This window comes from Crinia signifera, chromosome 1 (genome assembly GCF_055691185.1).
Source record: "Crinia signifera chromosome 1, ASM5569118v1, whole genome shotgun sequence".
Lineage (NCBI taxonomy): Eukaryota > Metazoa > Chordata > Amphibia > Anura > Myobatrachidae > Crinia > Crinia signifera.
The window spans coordinates 289201188-289225016 of record NC_139217.1 but is presented as its reverse complement, the minus strand read 5'-3'; the positions used below and the strand labels follow the sequence as shown (position 1 = coordinate 289225016).

Genomic DNA, 23829 nt, shown 5'->3' with positions numbered 1-23829 from the left:
TACTTGTACATTATTCTGGCATATTTTATGTACAAAGCATTCCCATGATATTCCAGCACCATTTATATGCCGGCTGCATTTGCTTGATCCGACATTCCTTGTATACGTGAGGACCAAAAGTTTGTTGCATTTAGGATTGATCGCATATATATTTTTTGCTTAGTTGGCACACTTGTTTATGTGTTGCCATTATTGTGATATTTACCATGCCAGTAATCACCGAAATTGTTTTTAAATTTATCCCACAGTTGTTTATGTATCACCATGGTGACGGCTTCACTTAACTGCTTTTTTTGCACACGCCCCCGGGAGGCTCGTTACTGTCGGCGCCCCGGCGCTCCTATGACGTCATTCGGCCACCGGGTAAGCAACATGCGGGGGATGGGGTGTCACGTAGGTGATTGATCACTCCTATATATGTAAGTGTTTTTTGTATTGTGTGCATTGTGTCTTGATAAAGGACTTCAAGGTCCGAAACGTCGACATCAGAACCTGTGGTTTTGTATTCCTTTCTATGAATGTTGTAATCCAGTCTGAGTGCTGAATACAATCGTGCTTATATATATATATATATATATATATATATATATATATATATATACATACATATGAGTCAAAAATGATCCACACTCCAATTATGTTATGTCTTATAAACGCTTTTCATACTAGGTTATTGTCTTCCCAGTCACTGTTGTGCAAGTTTGAATGTGTTATGTCAGTTCATTTGTGCTTGAAATGCAAGTAAAATTGCTGCCCTGCTTGTGATATTTAGGAAAGAAGAGCAGCATGCTGTGGTTCATTTTTGTGATATGAGGGTGTGTCTGGTTTCAGAATTTATCAAAGACTGTCCTCAGTATGGAGAAAGCATTTATTTGTGAAGAAGTAGAAATTTAAATAAAGTGTCAGCCATAAAGAAGGAGCCAGATGCATGTCCACGTCTGATATCGGGCCAGATGCACTAATCTTCAGCCAATCATCTCCTACCTGCCATGTCACAAACTGTGTTTGTAAAATATCAGACAGAACATGATTGGCTTTCTGTTTATCACTCACTTTTTTATGAGGGAATAAGAAAGCTTGTTTACAAATAGACAAAGTGTATTGAAAAGCAGGGAGACTATTGAAAATGAATGTAATACATTTTAATAGATAATTTTTACTCACCCTTGTGTGTATATATAAAGTATTTATGCTTATATGTGTGTGTGTGTGTGTGTGTGTGTGTGTGTGTGTATATATATATATACTGAGAGAGAGAGAGAGAGAGATATGTAGTGCTATCATTAATGTTAACCCCTTGATAGATAGGACTTCACAGTATTTAATAAATAGAACCCTTAATATTCTAGTAATGCAATACCTTAATTATCTAATCAGTGATTGCCTCTGCTCTCTGGTGGATACCATAATTAAATGATGAGAGCATCAGGTGCTTGAGTATTCATAAAACACCCAGCGTTTCAACATTCACATTCTTGTACTCAGTGTTACTATATAACTGAGCAGCATCTGTTCCATGAGTCTCTGAGCTTGCAAATTTGCACAATATAGCAAAATGAGAGACAGAAAATCACCCCATAAAGACTACAGCTCTGAGAGAACTTCTAAAAACTTCTAAACATTTAAATAGTTGTGCATACTCCCAACAGTCTTGAATTGGGAGCCAGACAGTATCAAAATATTCTTATCCATATACATCACCTACAAAATGCACTTATGAGAGTAGGAAAATAGGGAGCTGGTCCACCACGCTAAAAGTGCTGGTCGTGCAACTGTGATGCATGATGACCACACCCCTTTTTTGTTTACACCAACACAAAGTAGCAACCTGTAAACATTTGTTGTGATTCTTCACCTTAAAAGTAACTAAATTGTCATACTAACTTGTTTAACTTGTGGAAATTATATTTAATTGCATACAGAGCATTGGAGTGTATTTATTTCCCTGATACTGTAGCTACAGCAAAGAACATGTTTGCATAAAAAAAGTTGCTGCAAAACCATTGTAACTACATTTTTATTGTCTATTAGCCATTGTTTGATCAAAATAAACACAGAATTATAGATATTAGACTAGAAAAGCTATTTACTAATCCTTGGATGCAGGTCAAGTACCAGGCAATCAGCCCTTAACGGCCATATTGCCCTTGTCATCATACAGGGGCGGATCCAGGATAAAATGACAGGGGGGGCACCATGATAAAAAAGGGTTTGGGTGGGGGAGGGGCGGTGTTAGTGGTGTCAGTGTACATGCTAAGAGAGCGGCAGGAGAGGGTGGGAATGGAATTAAAAATAGGCCCTGGCATTTAAAGTACGCAGGCCCACCATGGTGACAAAAGTGAAGGATGTAGTTGTGTGCGCGGATTGAGCCAAAATTCACATAATGACACATGGATTGAGCCAAAATTCACATAATGCCACACAGATTGGGGGAAAATTCCCATAATGCCACACGGATTGGGGGAAAATTCCCATAATGCCACATGGATTGAGCCAAAATTCCCATAATGCCACATGGATTGAGCCAAAATTCCCATAATGCCACATGGATTAAGCCAAAATTCACATAATGCCACACGGATTGAGACAAAATTCACATAATGCCACATGGATTGAGCCAGAATTCACATAATGCCACACAGATTAAGCCAAAATTCACAATACACTTCATAAACAGGGACATTGTCCACCAAAGGCTTGCATTAAACATTTACACCATAATGTCCATTACATGTTAAGTTACACGCCATTATGTCCATTATGTGTTATGCCAAACACCATAATGCCTATTAAAAATTATGCTACATAAGTGCTGCTTCTCTACATGCTCATTGCCAAGGGTTCTATGCTCATTGCCAGAGGTTCCATGCTCATTGCCATGTGGGATTACATGCTCATTGCCAAGGGGGAATACATGCTCGTGGTAAATGGGGGACAGCCGCCAGGCAGAAGTGATGGCCACTGACAGTGGCAGAGCCTGGCTGTATTCAGAGCACTGCAGGTCCCGGCTATTTGAAATAATACCCATTTCACACCAGAAAATGCATTCCCAGGTTGGCCCCTTTTACACCAGCCTAGTCCCTGCATTTTCTGGTGTGAGGGGTAGAGAAAACCACCCCTCCCCCCTTTAACCAGTTATCTCATTTAACCGGCTATATCTTCGGAACCAACTGACCCATTTACATGAGACAAGTATTATATTGAAGAACTTTTGAGTGGGCTTTGAATGATTTTGGTCCAGTGAAACTGGAACGTTTGGTTCCAGAGTAATCTGCCCTCAAAGAACATGAACAGCCATGAAATTACATTTAAAAAATAAAAAAATCGGTTTACACGCAATATCTCTGGAACTGATTGACCGATTTGGACCATCCTGGTATCATATTGAAGGCCTAGCGATTTGGAATTGAATGAAATCAACCTCAAGCTTCTGTGATGCCAGGGCGGGAACTGTCAGCCGTCGGAACCGGGTGGGGGTCGGAATTGACGGGTCCCATATTATCCTATGGGGAAAAACGTTACAGGTTTGCCAGGCGATATCTCCGGTTCCCGGGGGGCTAGAGACACGGGGCTGGGCTCGTTGGAAAGCCCTGGTCCTCAGCTACAAAATAAATGACAGGGGGGCACGTGCCCGGGTGCCCCCCCCCTGAATCCGCCACTGTCATCATATCAGTCACAGGGGTAACCTTACTTAAACGGGAGTTCTATTGAAGATGGATGTTTCTCATAGCAACCAATCAGATTGTATCTATTATCTTCTAGAAGGTGCTAAATAAATAAGATGTAGAATCTGATTGGTTGCTATGGGCAACATCCCATCTTCAAAAGAACTCAGCTGGTAAAAACATGTTCAAACATTAAGGTGAATAGTGTGATCAGATTTCTGCATTTAGGGGACACATCAGCAGAAATTCATCACAAACTAAGTTGTCTGGGTTGAGTTTGGTCCACAAATGCAGTGCACCAAACCCAAACATGTTTCTGTGACATACCATTATCACCATATGCCTTGACAAGTTGGCAATGAATTTCAGCTGCTTTCATAGTTGCAGAAATCTAATCACACTACACACCTCAACGATTGGCCATGTTTCCACCAGCCATCTTACAACTGATGTCGGTACAGTATGACTGATATGAAGCACAGTGTAATGGCCATGAAGGGGAGCAGTGGTCCACCTGTTCTGCCCTCTATGGAATTTGAAATAAAACAGAAAACATTAGACATATGAGAGGTCTTTTTGCCTTACTCATTAAACCACCATCACCTCCTCTTTTAATTGGTGTGCCAGTTTTTCACATAGGGACCGGTTTACTAGGGTAAAAACATGGACATTGCCACTTCTCCTTCCATATTTATGTCCTCTTGATCGCTTGTTACCAGCACCAGAGACATGCTCAGAGGAGGAAGATACAAAGCTAAAATGATCCCAAACTTCAAAATTAACTGATAAGTTCACCTAGTAAAATGTATCATATGCCCATACATTTACCCATTTATGTTATAATGCATAATATAATATTACAGTTTTTCCAAATGCCCCAATCACGCTGTATCCCATCATAATATCCCATCACAATCAGGAGGTGGCCAACCTAAAAAAAAAGGTTCACAATATAGTCTTTGGTAGATCATTCTCAAAGCAAAGATAATGATTTATTGATGACATTTTGTAACAACATTTGAAATGATTGCATTTGACAAATAATTGGATCAGTGTTTATTAAGGCATATTGACATCTTGGTACTTGTGTAATAGCACGGCGCCTGGCTATGCTATGTTTTCAGCATAGGCTAAGCTACGTTGTCAGTGTAGGTTAAGCTACATTGTCACCGTAGCGTAGTCAGCGTAGCATGCCTGCCAATGGCTGCTTAGCATTGTCAGCGTAGCAGCTGGTGCTGCCTGTGTCCTCGGGAGTCCTCCTACCCCCCCCCCCCCCCCACACGCAGCCTCTGGTGCAGGCAGGGAGGCTTTCATCTCCCTGCCTGCCGCCGTTCCCCGCCACCCTGCGGCATGCAAATTTATACCAAGTTTTTGTACTTATTCCCAATAAGCAGAAGGGTGTACAGGAAATTATACCTGGTGTATTTAAGTGTGTTTAAGTACTTAGTACTGAGAAAGGATACCACTTTTCACTTATTGGCCATCGATTTTGGATTAATTTGGCAAATGCTTCCATTTCAAACCTCCGGACTTGTTCATACCCGCACTATCCACATTGGCGTGGAGTTGATTTTATAAAGTTGCAAGCGCAGCCAGCCACCGAGCCCGAAGCGTGGCAAGCGGTTGCAGAATACATGTGAAGTAATACACGTCCCCTCACGGGGCACGCTGCGCTCACCATGCTTCAGCTCAATGGCTCGCTGCGCTCGCAACACTTTATAAAATCAACTCCATGCTGACGTGGATAATGGGGGTATGAACAAGTCCGCTCGTCACGCTTTCGGGCTGGTGAGGATAGTGGGTGGTTTTCAGCCATATCATACATCTGAGACAGTAATGGCGACAAGTGTTAACTGTTAACTGGATTTTAGTTAATGATAAATGATAAAAAATCAACTTAACAAAGTATAATAATATCAAATTATAAAGACCAAAGAAAATAATAAAAAAGTTATTCTTCTGATTCTGCATTCATAGAAACTGCAGTAGAAGTGCATGCAGTTGTATCTGCATCTGTGTCGTCGTCTGCTTTGTCAGTCTGTGGGAGCAGAGTTAAGGCATAAAGAATAAGCTGGAAAGCGTTTTCTGCGCCGAGAGTTTTGCACGCTGACAGGGATGCTGACTACGCTGGCCGCAGGAACACTACCTCGAATCTGAAAGATATGCTGACTACGCTGGGCATGCGAACACTATGCTGATTCTGACGGTGCTGCTACTCTACGATTATTGTCCATAATCCTGTTGGTGTTATAATGCATTATCGCTGTGAAAGTAATACTGTGGACGTACATAGCTTGACGCTCCCCCCCTCACATAGAACAGGCCAATGAGATGTAAAAATGTTTTATAGGGTTACTGTTGAACCCATGGTAACTTACAGTTGTTGAAAATTTACCAGTGGTGTGAGTTATTATTTATTCCATTGCACCCATAGATTCTAAATAGTAGTAATGTGATGACTACTGCATAAAGTTCTATTCATCTGGAAGAAGATGTGTACATTGTGCCTGTAAGGGAAAAAAAATATATTCTTGATACTGTACAGTATGTCTTCTATCAAGGAGATCAAAATACATACTGTACATCATGTTCTTATTTCATTCCTGACATTGCACATGTTCTCATAAGCTGCTAATATGATCCCAAGCTTCAAATTGAACTGATAATTCCACCTAGTAAAATTTGTACATCGTGTTTTACTAGTATTTATAAATAGTTTAATGTCACAAACAGTATGTATCATATGCCCAGACTAGTGCACTGCTTGAGACATGTATATACTGTATGTAAGAATCTTTGACATTTGCAATGACTTGTTGCACGGAGAAATAGAACTGTAACATTATGTCTTAGTAATTTTAGATTTTGATAATTGAAACGTGAAAGCTACAGTATATTTTGCTGTCACTAGTTTACTCATTAAATGTCAAATTAGTACATCATTCTACTATGAAAGCTTCAGTGACATAAGCTGAAAATGTGCTATAATAACAGTACAGTAGTTTGATTTCCTAAAATGGTGAACTGTCAATCAAATTGGGGAGGGTGGAGGGAGCCAGCAGATACTTTCAGCATCACTGAAGATAAATTACTCTCTGGACAATTGGCAGTAAAACCATTATTAGCTGCTTAAATCATAAAGTGTATACTTTAAACTTAAAGTATAAGTTGTTTCATGTAAGAATGTTAACATGTTTTCTTCAATAATGTAAAAATGAGCACATATACGTAAAGTATATATACTTTACATAGACAGATAGCACCTCCTTGGTGTGTTAGCTACCCTAGGTGGGTGCTAAGAGGAAAGAGGATGGTGGGCAAGAGCCTAGAAGAAGGTGAAAAATCAGTGCTAGAGTGGGACAGAGTAGCATTTTGGAGCGGATGAGAAATGAGAAACTCAAGATAAATTAGTTAAATAAAATAAAAGTGATTTTGAGAAGAGGAGATAAATGATAGATAGATAGATAGATAGATAGATAGATAGATAGATGATAGATACTGTAGATAAATAGATATGCACACACACACAGCTAAACATTTTTTCCTATTTGCATCCATGACTAATGGCATGCTGAAATGGCTTTTTAGAATTTTTGTACATACAGGATTCCACTGGAAACTACGACATCTCTCGAGTCCAGAGGCTCCCAGGTGGCACAATCTACCCACCCTTCTGCCAGCCTACGCCTGTCCCCTTAGTGCACATATTTACCTGCCTTCTCTTGTTACTCAATCAGTGGGGATTTAGTGACTACAGTGTGATGATGAGTTACTTAGAATGACAGGAGTATTCTCTAGTTACAGTACCGTATGTTTCTGGACTGGTCACTTTTGTAATTGGGAGAAAGTTTTAGCAATATGTCTGCTAGACTTTTTGATTAGTTTGAAAGCTTTTTCTATCAATCAGTATCAGAAACAGCATATAACACATAGTCCAAGGAAATACCATGGCAGCAAAGTGTGGAGACATATCAAAGGAGTGAAGATAATTCCAAGACATAAACAGAAATACTGGCATCAAAGTTATCTTCATCTACAAAATCATGATATACTAGGGCCACAGTAATAACAGAAAAGTATAACATAGAACTGGGGTAGCCAACCCTAGTCCTCGAGAGCTACCAACAGTGCATGTTTTGCAGGTCTCCTCACAGAATCACAAGTGAGCTAATTAGCTCCATCTGTGGATCTTTTAAAATGTGTCAGTGATTAATGAGTGCAGCTGTGCAGCAGCTAGGTTGTCGGGAAAATGTGAACTGTTGGTAGCTCTCGAGGGCTAGGGTTGGCTACCACTGACATAGAGTACTGTCTGCTAGACTTAAGACAGAAGAAGGTACTGTAATTGCTACATTTTATTTCATTAAATCTAAGTATTGATTGTTTCATCTTTCATTGCCATTATTTACTCTAATAGTCTGAGGTTTTAGCACCGTTTAATATTTTATTGTTTTTTGGGGGATTATTTGGTATTTATATGTTAATTGGGCGTCCACTAAGCTATTTGCTTAGTTTTCCGCATCCCCTCGCGGGGCTCGCTACGCTTGCCACACTTTGGGCTCGGTAGCTCGCTGCGCTTGCCACACTTTGGGCTCGGTAGCTCGCTGCGCTTGCCACACTATATAAAATCAACTCCATGCCGACCATAGGCGAATCTAGGGGGTGGTCCGGGGGTGCACAGGACCACCCATTAGCCCATTTTGTAGCTGAGGGATGGAGCTTTCCAACGAGCCCAGCCCCGTGTCTCTAGCCCCCTGGGAACCTGAGATATGGACAGGCAAAGCTGGAACGTTTTCCCTATAGGATAACATGGGTCTCGCTAATTCCGACCCCCACCCAGTTCAACAGCTGCCAGTTCCCCCTTCGGCATCACTGAAGCTCGAGGTTGATCTCAGTCAAACACAAATCGCTGGGCCTTCAATCTGATACCAGGCTGGATCCATATGGGTTAATTGTTTCCAGGGATATTGAGGTTAAACCTTTTTTTTTTTTCATTTCTTAAATGTAATTTCATGACTGTTTATGTTCTTTGAGGGCAGATTTCTCTGGAACCAAACAGCCCAGTTTCACGGGACCAAAATCATTCGAAGCCAACTCAAAAGTTCTTCAATATGATACTGGTCTCATGTAAATGGGTCAGTTGGTTCCGAAGATATAGCTGGTTGGTTAAAGGGGGGTAGGGAGAGGGGAGTGGTTGTCTCTCCCCCTCACACCAGAAAATGCAGGGACTAGGCTGGTGTATAAGGGGTCAGCCTGGGAATGTCCCTGCATGATCCTGGGACCATATTCCCTGGTAAATCCCTGCATTTTCTGTTGTGAAAGGGGTATTATTTCAAACAGCCGTGACCTGCAGTGCTCTGAATACAGCCGGGCAGCCCCCTGCTCTCTGCCCAGCTGTCAATGACTGTCACCCCTGCAGCTTCCACTCCAATTCTTCTCCCGCTTTCAACCCAGCCCCCCCCCCCTTAATCATGTGGTTCCGGCGCCCGGCGTGCTCCCCCGACGTCACGCACAACAACAGCGCGCACAATATTCCAAATGTCCACTCTGCTAGAGGGGACACCAGGAGGGGAGTGGGAGCGTGCTCTGCGCTGCGCTCTGCTCCTCTCCCCATAGAAGCAAGTGCACCGCTCTCCATCTCTCCCTGCAGCAGCAGCGAAGGCTCATATAAAAATTTACAGTAAGTGGCACTTTTGGGGGCATTGCTTAAGGGACGCTACAAGTGGCGGTATGTGGGGGCATTACGCATAATGTGTGGCTTAATGTGTAAGGGGCATTACGGTGTGCAGCATCGTGTGTAAGTGGCATTATGTGTGCAGCATTATGTGTAAGGGACATTATGTGTTCAGCGTCATGTGTAATGGGTACTATGGTGCGCGGCATCATGTGTAATGGGTACTATGGTGTGCGGCATCATGTGTAATGGGTACTATGGTGTGCGGCATCATGTGTAATGGGTACTATGGTGTGCGGCATGTGTAATGGGTACTATGGTGCCATCAAGCAAGAACCCCCTAGCAATGAGCAGATAGGTAAGCAGCACTTATGTGGCAAATATGTAATGGGCATTACGGTTTGTTATATAGTATGTAATGGGCATTATGGTGTGTGGCCTTATGTGTAATTGGCATTACGGCGTGTGGCTTTATGTGTAATGGGTATTACGGAGTATGCTAAAATGTGTAATGGGCATTACTGTGTATGGTGTAAAGTGTAATACCACACCCCTTTTTGTGATGCCACGCCTCCTTCACATGAGACCACGCCTCCTTCACATGAGGCCACACCCCCTTTTTGCCGCGCAAAGGTAACCCTATTTTTGTGTTTGGATCTGGGACCACCCATTAGCATAATTCTAGATTCGCCTATGATGCCGACATGGATATTGGGGGTATGAGCGTATTAACTATAGTGGGCAACTATATATATATATATATATATATATATATATATCTATCTAACATATAAGTACCGATTATTTTCTAAAGGACTGCAGACTTCTAAAATTGCTCTTAAGTCTTTGTTTTATTTTAGCACCACTTAAGATATATTCTGTATTTTATGTACTGAAGACCAGATGTGGATGAAGGATCTGGTTCATAAGTCACTGTAGAATTTAAAGAGGCAACATGGACAGTGGCCTGTAAAAGTTACAAGGAGCTCTGGCATAGGAAAGGGGGCATATAGAAAATTAATTATGAGGGGCAATATTCATAGAAAGAGTAATGTGGTGCAGGAGCTCTGGTATATACAAGGCAATGAGGATGCTGTGCACATGTTAATTGGAGTTCCCTGTGCTATGCATATGACAGCATCGCAAAATGGCTGTGAAAAAGTATGGCTTGTGATGTATACAGTCAATAAGTCAACATGCATTAGGTTGACCACTGAAGGTTGACAGGCCTTAGCTCAACACATGAAAAAGGTCAACATGGCTTTAGATCGACAGGGTCATTAGGTCGACAAAAGCACTAGGTCGACATTGTGACGGTCGACAGTCAAAGGTTCAACATTGGTTATTCTCAGTTTTTGTCAACCTGTCAACCGACATGTGCCGACAGGCAGTATTTCATACGTTACCCTCCACTAGAGTGTGGCAGGTTAATTTAATAGTGTGCCGAGCCCAAAGAACGAGGGGATGCGGTGCTCGTTTTGGTGTCCCTGTCGACTGTTAGGCATCCGGGACAGAAAAAAAGTGAAAAACCGCGTCGTCCTTCTGACTGTCGTCCTTCCCAATGTCGACCTAATGCTTGTGTTGACATAATGAACCTGTCAACCTAAAGTCATGTCAACCTTTTTAATGTGTAAAACTAAGAACTGTAGACCTTCAGTGGTGGACCTAAGGACCCATACCCGCTTGTGGGTCGATAACCAGGAGGAGGGTTTTATTAAAAAGTTGAAGGTCCTGCAAAAAATACTTAGATTGCACCTTTGATAAATCAAACCCCCTAGTCCCCCTCATGAGATATTGAAAGACATATTTGAGATTGTATAAGTACTTTAGCATTTATTTGGAAGTACTGGAGAATTAGAAAGACAATTTATATATTTCATGGGGATTTTAAGATTATTGTTCTGTGTACTTTTCGTAACAGGTTCGACTGTTCCTTAACTCTTCTGCCATCAAGCTTATTGCAAGCTCTTTACTGTACATTTAGCAAATTATAATGTTTTAATGGGAAACATTATTTAGAATGTGATTAGTGTTGCAGTAGATGCAGAATTCCTGCCAGGAAAGCAGTTACTATTTACGAAGCAGTATATATTTAAAGCAATTGAATGGAAAAAAGCATAAAAGAATTAAATGCAGGCAAAGATAATTATTATGTTTTAATCAGGTAGACTATTATTAATTACAAAAAAAGTATTGTGATTTTAATGATTAGAAGCTTTTACACTCGTGTTGTGTTATTTAGCAATCAAGCTGCTAAAGAAACTTCTAACTGTAAAAATGCAAATGTAAAAATGGAATAGATACTGCTTGCTTTGCACAACCATCTGGTTTAGAGATGGGGATATTGATTCACCACTGACAAATACTTTTGAAAATTGTTTCCAATTTGCCATAAATGTAGCAAATGAATAACACCCACTAATAACTATGGGCCTAATTCTAGTTCACTCTTTCTGACAAAATCCTTCTTAGATGGACAAAACAATGGCACTGCAGGGGGGGGGGGCAGATGTAAAATGTAAAGAGATAATTAGATTTGGGTGAGTTATTTTGTTTCTGTGCAGGGTAAATACTGGCTGCTTTATTTTTACACTGCAATATAGATCTCACTTTGAAGTAAAACCCCACCGAAATCTGACTCTCTCTGCACAAGTAACATCTGCCCCACCTGCAGTGCACATGGGGCCTTATTTTAGTTCACTCTTTCTGACAAAATCCTTCTTAGATGGACAAAACCATGTGCACTGCAGGGGGTCAGATGTTACTTGTGCAGAGAGAATTAGTTTTGGGTGGGATTTTACTTCAAAGTGAGATCTATATTGCAGTGTAAAAATAAAGCAGCCAGTATTTACCCTGCACAGAAACAAAATAACTCACCCAAATCTAATTCTCTCTGCACATTTTACATCTTCCCCCCTGCAGTGCACATGGTTTTGTCCAGCTAAGAAGGATTTTGTCAGAAAGAGTGAACTAGAATAAGGCCTTATGTTTATATTTACAAAACAGTGGTGGCCAGCTTCAGTTTATCTCTGGAACAACATTGATGGTAATGTGTCTGCAGTGATAATGAGTTAAAATTCCCATAGACTGATTTCACAGAATAAAAAACTAAATACTGTACAGTACTGCATGTAGCATTTCTAGATTCCAGTTTCACAAGCAGCACTAGGATGAATAGGCTTCTCTTTCTCTGCCCATACTGAGAAACAGTCTTGACAATCAGCAATGAGGCTATTCCTAATCTCATTGGTTATAAGGATTAAGGATAATATAAAGATGTGTCCACCATTCTAGTGGTCTCATTTAAAAGGTTCTTTAAACCTATGCCCGGCAAAGTAAAGAATCAGGAGTAGGAAATAATCTTGTAATTGAAGAAGATTTAATGTAGCCCTTGTTTATCATATTAATAGAAAATGCATCTACTCTTCTTCTCTTTCTTTTATTGGGTGTGGTACAACACACCGACAGTTGGGATTCTGTCAGTCATTAGCCTGACGTCGGAATCCCCACTGCGGGGACTTAGACAGTGGGGGGAGCGCAATGAAGCCGCTTGCAGGTTCACTGCGCTCGCCACACTGCAGGCACAGTGGCTCGCTATGCTCACCACCTATTCTATTCTCCCTCTATAGGGGTTTTGGACCCCCACAAGGGAGAATAGCTGCTGCCCGTTTGCCGGGCTTTTAGCAGTCAGGATTACGAAGTGGGTGTAATGACTGTCATCGGAATCCTGACTGCCGGTCAGTCATCCGGCACCCCTTTTATTGATCTTCCATATACAGATGGAGCTACCATTATCCATAGCGCTGGTGCGCCCAAGTGTCCTGTCTCCATTGGCTGGTGCTCGTGCGTCCATTGCCATGATTGGGGCATGTGAGCTTCTCACATGCATGCACACTCTGCCTCGGCGCATGTGCCTCGGTGAATGGTGCACAGAATGCGGTGTAGATAAAACTGTCTTTTTCTGTATGTCTAGAAATAGCACAGCCAACTCATGTTTATGTGCATATGGAGCAGTTGTATCAATACTTAAAAAGGTATACAGTGGACAGATATGAGCTACCAACCAATCAAATCCTAACTGTCATTTTTAAATCACAGCCTGTAACATGGTAGTTAGGAACTGATTGGCTGCTACTTTTTTCTCTGTGTACTTTATCACTCTCCAGTGTTTAAAACATTGGGCCAGATCTATCAAGCTTCAAAAAGTGATAAAGTGGAGAATGATACTATTTCAGCCAATCAGCTGCTACCTGTTATTTTAAAAACCCATCCTGTGACATGGTAGGTAAGAGCTGATTGGCTGGCTGTTTATCACTCTCCATCGTATCACTTTTTGAAGCTTGATACATCTGGCTCATTGCCCCCCTACTGTATATGTTAATTGTGCCTTTGAATGGTAATTGTGCCATAGCACTATTTGTTATACTGTATATTGGACATGGTCTTAAGCACTAGTATCCATTATTGCAAAAGAGCATATAGAAATAAAAAAAAACTGTATTTCAAATAAATAATTCAGTGAAACTTAAACCATTTTTGCCCTCTGGAGGATACACTGTATTTTACAACCAATGGATCCACCAGCCCTGCACTGATCCTTCTGGTGTTGGTTTTCATTATGATAGAAAATGCATCTGGTGTTGGGAATATTTACCCATGATTTTTGTCTCCCATTTATAGGAGAAATAAGTCTTTGTCATTTTCTGTGGAATTTATTTAATACGCATATTTGTTTATGTTCTGAATCCTTATAGATTAATTCATGGAATTGATCTGACAACCATCTTATATAATAAAAGCTTAGCACTGCTCCTTACCGCTATGGGGGGAATTCTAGTGTTGCGTCATTCCAACGCACAGAGCCCCCAGCGCTGACATTACCGTAATGCTGTTCGGTCATTTGGATTGGCTGAAAACTAGTTGTTTTATAAACAGGAATGAGGCTACCTGATCAAAATTGCATGAGCAAAATGTATTCAGTACATCTTTATGAACGAGGATTGATTTCCCCAATTACTTTTCACCATGTGTGTGTTTTTTTAGGTCTCAACTGTATTCAAGCTAATTTCATCTGAAAAGAGTTTTAGTCTGTTCCCGCCCCCATCACCACCCATCTGCTCCTTCTCTCCAGGCATTTCCTGGAGAGGAAGAAATCAAAGTAGGTACAGTAAGTACAGTATGAGCCACTTTATGTGCAAGCTGTTCAAAACACAAAAGAATCATAGTTCACACATGTGAAACAGACCTTCACATAATTAAAGTTTAATATCTGCATTCGTTTGCATCTCATCTAGTATATTAGAGTATATTTTTACTTATATTTTTAAATGTTAATATATTGAATAACCTTTGGCAGTATCTTGATATACACACAAGCTTGTTAAATTTCTCATGTAGCATCCCATTAACTGATTTCACTTCTGAAACTCACAGAAACACATTTTATATTTATTAAATTCTGTCTCCCTAGGCAAGAAAAAGTTATTAATATTCATTACGTGTCATTCATTTGTTTTGTAGGTATAACATAATCATTTCTCCAAAGAAAGTGATTTATGCACTTTTTAATAGACAGTCTTTATAATTCACTGGCATTTTGAGAACGGAAAAGGTACTGATGCAAATACAATGTATTCATACTAAAACATGCGGTATGATTAACAATACTTAATTAAGCTTTGCTGAGACAGCAGTCTTTTAAAGAAATATATTTACTGAATGCATATGATGCCTATACCAGTCTGTATTGTTCAGTGGTTATTAGGGTTGGTGGGGCAAGAGAATAGATCAACTAGATTTAATATACTGTACCTTTGAAAGCATTTAGTCCTGCATGCACAGCTATGGAATGCTGACCAGTTGTATGTGACCTAGAGCTGAAGAGCACTTCTGTGCACACATGCATACTATAATCAGTGTGAATGACTATTATGTGGTAGTACAGTGGCCCAGTACAGTAGTTAGCACTGGAACTCAAAGGTCAGGTATTCAATTCCCAACCAGGGTTCTATCTGTGTGAAGTTCATAATTTATCCTTATGCCTGCATGGATTTCCTCCAGGTCCCCGATTGGACTTGAATAGGAAATTTAGATTAAAATCTACAACATATATATATATATATATATATATATATATATATATATATATATATATATATAAATGCTTTAGAGAGCCAGCAACATCAGAAGAAGATCAATTTATTAGGCATATAAAGTGCATAACGGACATAGCAGCAAAAAACAGAAGAAAGGTTTAAAAATCAAGGAGGACACGTTTACTTAGCATGATGGTGATAAGACATCTTCACCACGTGAATCCTCCCCCAACCAGTCATAACACCCCATTCGGGTGTTATGACTGGTTGGGGGAGGATTCACGTGGTGAAGATGTCTTATCACCATCATGCTAAGTAAACGTGTCCTCCTTGATTTTTAAACCTTTCTTCTGTTTTTTGCTGCTATGTCCGTTATGCACTTTATATGCCTAATAAATTGATCTTCTTCTGATGTTGCTGGCTCTCTAAAGCATTTTTTATCATTACCATTTTTGTGAGCTTCAGCACCTCTGGTACTGACCTGTGTGTGCAGCCTAGACTCATGGTCTATCTATATATATATATATATATATATAGCAATTGGATGGCTGCGGCACTCCTCCATTCAGTTAATGGACACCTGGTGCCCCCCGCAATGGATTCCCTGGGGGTTTCAATATGTAACGTGGTGGGAGTGGCGGCACTCAGAAAAACGACACAGGCGACCTGGATAAACCCAATGTTTCAAGACCTGGTGGTCTCTTTATCAAGGAGTGAAGACCTTCACTCCTTGATAAAGAGACCACCAGGTCTTGAAACGTTGGGTTTATCCAGGTCGTCTGTGTCGTTTTTCTGAGTGCCGCCGCTCCCACCACGTTATATATATATATATATATATATATATATATATATATATATATATGTATCGGGCTTAAACATCAAACTTTTTGAAAGATTGGAGATCAAAGCCCATGCCTACCATGTCTTTTGAGACTTCAAAAATGTCTGACTTCCATATGCGAGACAACAGCAAACAAAATCCAATATCTATAGCCAGATGGCAAATAAAAAAACAGAATGAACGGTAACCTTTGAAAACATCTGAAGAAATACAGTAACAGGTGAAACAAAAAAAAAGTTTGACAAATCATCTAATTTATGTCAATGTCTTCTATTTAAGCAGTACGTTTGACATATCTGTACACAGCTAATAAAAATGATATAGTCTATTTGTCTCAGAATAGGGTGCACATTTTATATAATTATACTAATTAAGCAATATAATTTTGTGCAGAGTTAGACTCTATTTCTATGTTATTTGCGTTATGAGTTATGCATCCAAATCTGTATTACGAGAAAAATAGGCTTTTTAATTTAACATCATTTTGGTAATTGAGTAGCTCAGTCGTAAATTACATAAAAATGATTTAATAGGCCACCAACACTAAAATATTCATAGCTACGCTAGTTTATAAATAAGTGTCATATCTTTTGAGTGAAAGAATTTTATAAAGTATTTATGAGATCCAATTTTATTTTCTTGAGGAAAAGCTATAAAAGTAAGACACTTTTGAGACGCATAAATACAAGAGCATGTAACCGCCATGTAACCAAGTTAATTAAAATTAAAGAGTTGGCATGAAAGCCCGTTTAGTAAACCATATTAATTAAGAATGGATGTTAATACAATGTGGTACCTTGCTGCTTGCACAATGAGAAACAAATACAATATAGAAAACAGAATGTAAACAGCATCTGAATGGGTACACATACAGTATCTTGTTTCTGCCCCTTTAACTACATGATGATGTGTCCTAGATATATAAATCTGAAGAAGAGGTGACTTCAGTAGAGGATACGCCATGGAACAGAAGGTCATTTTTTGCAGTGAACTAAAACAGCAGAAGCTATTTACAGATAAATTAATTAGATGTATAGTATACCAAAAGTTAAAGGTGGTTTACCCACTTGCTTCTTAGCCATGGTACACTAATCACTGCAAAATGAAACCAAAATGAATTCATACTTTAAGTGTCTGAAAACTAAAATGTATGTTTAACTTTCATTCTTAAACAAAAGTGTAGATGTATGGTATATGTGGATTAGATCATTACTATCCAATTGTCATACAGGAAGTGACTGTTACACAGGAAATTGATGCTACAATCATTGTTCAGTATGACTTACAGGTACTGCAGACTCACTTCTACAGCACCCCACATACCTGTAATGATTTGCACACAGACCTTTTTACATGGTGTAAGAAGTGTAGCACAAGGTCCATAGTTCACCTGGATCAGTGACCATTGCAGATGCATTTCTCAAATTCAATAAAGATTGGCACATATTCTGCTGTGCAAGATTTTCAGAGAGATGTCCAAAAGTTACAGAAAAATATCTTTCTCAACTGGGGCTGAAGCTTGGTGACAAAGCAGATACATTTGTCTATTCAGGGGGAAGAATGAACAAATCCAGAGACACTTATAGGAAAGGTTGATTCTTACTGTTACTATACATAACCGCTGAGAGTATCCAGTCAAATGCTACCATATTGAACCTGCTAGCAAAGGAATGTGATTACAGTTTAGGTCATTAGCAAGTAAGCTTTTAAGATAATTGGGCCAGATGTACTAAGCTTCAAGAAGTAATACAATGGAGAGTGATAAACAGCTAACCAATCAGCTCCTTCCTGACATTTTTCAAGCACAGCCTGTGACATGTCAGACAGGAGCTGATTGGCTGGCTGTTTATGATTCTCCATTTTATCACTTTCGAAGCTTAGTGCATCTGGCCCACAGGATGTTACTTGTGCTTTTTTTTTTATATATGTGAGAAGAATTAACACTGGATGCTGCTATACACATAAGCATGCTGCATGAGCAGTACAATAAAAGTACATTGGACTTTAAACTACAGTCTGATGTATGCAACCTCCAGCAACATGTGCAGCAACACACAAACACACTGTGCTCATAGAGGACAAAGAGTTACATTGCAGGTCAGAAATGTGGGTGTTGGTTATGGTTTCAGAAACAATGTTGCTCATCTGCTAAATTCAGAAGGCAGGATGTACTAAAATACATTGCCGTCCGCCGAGATGCCAGCGCATATGTACTAACATATGCGGCTGGCATCATGGTGCGATAACGGAGACCCCCCACAATACCTGTACTGTGGTGTGTGGGGGGTCTCCATCTTCTCTCTGCCACCTTCTGCTGCCTTCACCCCGGGGACAGCTAAGCAGTCGGAACGACGTACGGCTGCGTTGCTAGGGGGAGGAAGGGCTTACCTTCCGGGGTCCAGGAGGACCTGCAAGAAGGTAAGCCCAAGGGAGGGGGAGAGGGGGGGTCGGTGAGGCGGAGGGGTTGCGGCAGGCGGCGAAAAGAGGGTGGTGATACCCTGGCCGGCGAAATCGGTGCGGCCAGGTAATAGTATATAGGAAAATGCGGTAAAACAGGGGTTTTACCGCATTTTCCCCTTAGTACATCCTGCCCAGAGGGTGTTAAGCTGGATATTTCCACAACATATGCTATCCAACACATATCTACTAACAACAGATACCTTGTATATGTAGTGATTTTTTGTATTTGGGTATCACCATTGAACTGCCCCATTTCACCATTTTGAAATGTCTACCACAGAACAGTGGGGTCCCTGCCCTGCTCCGCTAGCTTTTCCGTGATGTTGAACAGGTCTGGTTGGACAATCATGTTACAGCTATTTCTCACCTGAAGGCAATGCTCACTTACAGCTCGATGCTCAATTTTTTTGATCTGCATCTTCCTGCTGTGATCTCTGCTGATGCCTCACAGCATGGCCTTGGTAGTGTCTATTTTGCTTCTAGGCCCTTGATAAGAATGAGTAGTGTTATACTCAGAAAATGAACTGTTGACTCTAGTCTTTGCTTGTCAGGAAAAAAGCTACATTTTATTTCTACATGAAACCAACAGCATATACTGTTTTGTATACAAATTACCAAGTTAATTTGTTGTATTGTGTGCTCTTTCATTTAACACGCAGGGGGAGAGTTATCAAAGCTTGTCAAGAGAACAAGTAGTAACTAATCAGTTCCTGTCATTTTAAAAGCTGTGTTGAAAAATTGCAGAATATGATTGGTTGGTCATTTATCTCTCATTGTATCTCTTGCCAATATTAGATTAATCTCTCCCTAAGTGCCAGATGTATCAAGCTTCAAAAAGTGCTAAAATGGAGACTGATAAACAGAGAGCCAATCAGCTCCAACCTGTAATTTTTTAAACCCAGCCTGTAACATGGCAGATAGTAGTTGATTGGCTGGTTGTTTATCACTCTCCTTTTTATCACTTTTTGAAGCTTTATACATCAGGCCCTAAGTGTTAAATCTTCATTCCTTTTTTTCTTCTTCAGTAAGTACCTGTCAAGTGCCAAGTTGAGGTTTACAGGCAGTGGTAAACCCTGACTACTGTAAGTGTATGTGTTCATGCTGTACTTGGAAGTAAAAGCATACTGAATTATAGATAATAACCACAGTCGGAAAGGTTACAGTCACTCGGAAGCAGTGGTCATGTGGATTTTTCCTATTTGTGCCACTTGGGGGAGGGACCCAACTACTTCTACAATAAATAATTTTGTTCATTATTTTTTCTAAACTTTTATTTTATACCTGTTTTATGAAGCACATTTTAAATAGTATTTAATGGCATAGCAAGGGCAGTATCAGCGAGGAATGAGTGGGAACACGAGAGGTACCAGGGCTAGATGCAGAGCCATATTAAGACATTACCCGGACCAGGTAAATTGGACATATGGTGCCATAAAGAATTGTGCTTCTTATTGCAAGGTAGTCATTTCTATGCTGCATGTATTTCTATTGACCTACTCAGTAGTACTGAGGTGGGGGCAGGTAATAATTACTCCTGCATTATGGAGATAAATATTATCCATCTTTTGCAGCTACCGAAGCACAGAGGTGGGGAGGATTTTGAAAGTGTGCACTCAGGAGGAAGTCTATTTCAATTGGTTCCAGCTGCTGTTGGTGGGGCTGTGTAATTTAAGATGGCATTGCCTCCTTCCTCACAATACAAAGTCCCATGGCCTTTCTTGGCAGCCCTGCAAATACTTTCAGATACTGTACCATGATGTCCCAAATCGGGATACGGTCACTAGGTCTACAGCATGATGGTCAACAAGCATTAGGTTGACACCATTAGGTCGACATGCATTTAGGTCTACATTAGGGTGACCAACTCATCCCTTTAATCCAGGACACATATTAATTACACAGGTTCTGTGGCTGGCTTTCACCTGGTTTTAAACTGCCACACCTCAAGACTCCATTTCACCTGGTTTTAAACTGCCACAGAACCTGTGTAATTAATATGTGTCCCGGATTAAAGGGATGAGTTGGTCACCCTAGTCAACATGCATTAAGGTTGACATGCAGGAAGGTCGACATGGTCATTATATCCACTCAAGCATTAAGGCGACATGGGGAAGGTCGACAGTCAAAATGTGGAATGTGGAGGTTTTTTCACATTTTTTTGAGCCAACATGTGCCGACAGGCGGCATTTCATGCTCTACCCTCCACTAGGGCGTGGTGTTCCTACAGTACTTGTCATTTATTAAACCCAGCTTGTAACATGGCAGTTGGGAGCTGATTGGCTTGCTGTTTACACTCTCCATTTTATCACTTTTTGAAGCTTGATACAGTACATCTGTTCTTAAGAATCAAGGGCAGTGATTGTGTGGGATAGTATGGTGGGGTTGTTGAAGGTGCCAGATTGAATACAATTAATTATAGATCCCAGAAACCCTTTTTCTGCCTGACAGATCCTGAACACAAGCCTAGAAAAATGTAAAAAAGAGAGGGCAAGGAATCAGAGAATAGAGAGATTGTAGAATAGCTTTGAAGAAGGTGGAAAATCAGGGCTAGAGCAGGATGGAGAAGCACCTCGGAAGGGATGAAGATAATCCTGTAGAGAAATGAGTTTGGTAAGAGAGCAGTAATACTAATAACAGCAGATAAGTTATATACTGTATAGGGGTGTGGCCTAGCATTCTAATGTGGGGTTCCCCTGTAGACTTCTCTGGCCGCAGTGCCAGCTCATACACTGTGACAGGATCTGGGTGCTGCGTGTAATGTTACAGTACAGCATCCACCTCCTGTCTCTGTGCTGGAATTGGCACTTTGGTGTCACCCTTTGGAGGGTGACACCTGTTTGTGTCTTGCACCCCCCTTGTTATGCTACTGTGCGTATATACATTATATCGACAAACATTTTTGCCCATACATGTTAAGTATTGAATTCATTTGTTTCAAGAAGACCCATTGCCACAGGTGTATAAAATCAATAATCTAGCTGTGCATTCTCCATTTGCACAGAGTGTGGTACTGTGATAAAATGCCACCTTTGCAATAGGATGATTTATGAACTTTCATTCCTACTGGATATTGCATGGTCAACTGGTCAAATTCTATGTTTCTAACTGTAAAGCTGGGTACAAACTACATGACTCATGTATCTGGCAATATTGGCAACAGAGCAGACCTGGTGGGGTGCTGGCATTGACAAGTGCATGCACACTTGCTGATGCCGGTGGCTTTAAATGATGACAGTTGGGGGAGCAGGGGTCAAGCTGAATTTTGCATTCTCCATAGGTCCAGGTAAAAAACACAATAAAAATCCTTAAGGTTCACTATTACTGTAAACATAGTATACTGTCAAGTAGAATCTTTAAAGTTATGAGTCACACATACTATAGTTCCTGTGGACCTAGTTGCTATTGCATAACTCAACTTATGACTTACAAAAGTAAGGATCCCCGTCCATGCTGAAGGCCCAAGGGGAGTGGGCTATGCTTGTGGTGCTCCTGCGAGGCTGCACCTCCATTTTTGCCACTGTGGGGGCATGTTCAGAGGCTTTGTGAGCTGCTGGCCATGCCCCAGCCCATCTGTGTCTGGGAATAGATGCTGTGCCCCCCCCCCCCCCCCCCCCACCACCACCACCACCACCACCACAGGAAACTCTCAGCACATCCTAAAAAAAAAACAGGACAATCCCATGAAAATCGGGAGAGTTGGGTGGTATGTTGACATGCTGACCACATAGTGTATTGTTTTTCTTCAGTTAATTAAGCCAATATGGTTTTATAGCCTAATTTCATTTGAGAAAACTTTCACTAGAGGACCTTGCTTTTAGTTCTTAATTATTGTATGCGGAAATTAACTTGCTCAATTTACATTTCATTCTTACGATACTGCTCCAATTCTGTGAAGTACACAAGGTTTATGTAACTGTATGTGATGACTTTTATATTGATTGATCAAAAGCATATGATTATCTCATGAATAACAAAGCATGCCTCCAGTTTAATGCAGCTGCCAACTTGGAGTTTGTGATCTGCATCTTTCACTACATTATATACTTAAAACAAGATTTACTTTTGATTACACACACAAAACAAGCAAGTCCTTTTTTTCATGCATTTATTAACCCTTGGAGTGCCAGTGTTGTTGTGAGAGATTCTCAAAATATCCACTAAAAATGCCAGTGCCGCTCACAGTGACTGTGCTTGTTTTGGGTGCAATGTGTAACTAAATTCAAACAAATTGACTTGGCTGTATTCATATTTATTTACACTAAAAGAACAGTGGCTGTGAGCAACACTGGCATTTTTGCATATATTTTAAGGATCTCTCACAGCAACGTTGGCACTCAAAGGGTTCAAATAATTTGCTAGCTGTACTTTTTTTTTATTTTAAAGTGACAGTTCCATGTGTGTGTTAGTGTTACACATCATAGTCATGCCTCGTTATCTGAACTATTCTGTGTTACTGAGATATAAAGATGCTGATTGTCCTTTTCAATGTCTTTTACATCTTAAAAACATTTGGTCTGATTCAGGTTGACTCAGTAAGCTGGGAACATCGCAGCTTACCTAATGATTGATACGCCGCCCATCTGAACGCCCACCGCCACCGATTCCCCTCAGTAATATGCAAGGGGATGTGTAATGAGAACACATCCCCTTGCATGCCTCCGCTTGCCAGAGAAATCTTTAGATGTCGCCAACCATGAAATGATTTATCCTGCCTTCGCAAATAGAAGTCAGTGAAAACTAACTTTTATTTGTAAGCACTATGACAAAGATGGGGCGGATGGCTGGCTTCCAGTGATGGGAGCTGATCTGCCCCAGCACGTATACATGGGAACACCAAGCGTTTTCATGGGAATGCCTAATCAAATGCTGGACATCTCCCTGGTCCACCGCAATCACCGCCCGTTCCTCCCCCAGCCCTCCCTGAATGGCCGGGGGAGTGTTTAACTTGCTGAAGCCGGTTATTGCCGAGGTCTGTACATGCGCAAATTCACACTTGCGCATGCGCACATTCCCAAACATCAAAACATGTCTAAATTCGCCCCGTTATGAGTGATAATGAATCCGGGCCATAATGTGTGCGTGCTAAGCGTTATTGGC

General features: G+C 40.7%; 1 protein-coding gene across 17 annotated transcripts in view; it reads left to right on the top strand.

Moving 5' to 3' along the window:
* LINGO2 (leucine rich repeat and Ig domain containing 2) overlaps positions 1 to 23829 on the top strand; it is a 1326410-nt gene that overhangs the window by 83645 nt on the left and 1218936 nt on the right. Inside the window, exon 1 of one of the 17 annotated variants that reach the window (XM_083185648.1) lies at positions 14478 to 14494. The exons of the other annotated variants lie outside the window; for them this stretch is intronic. The gene's annotated coding sequence lies outside the window, so the exon portion shown is untranslated. Of the gene's footprint in view, positions 1 to 14477; positions 14495 to 23829 lie in introns of those variants that run through there. 17 annotated transcript variants of the gene reach the window in all.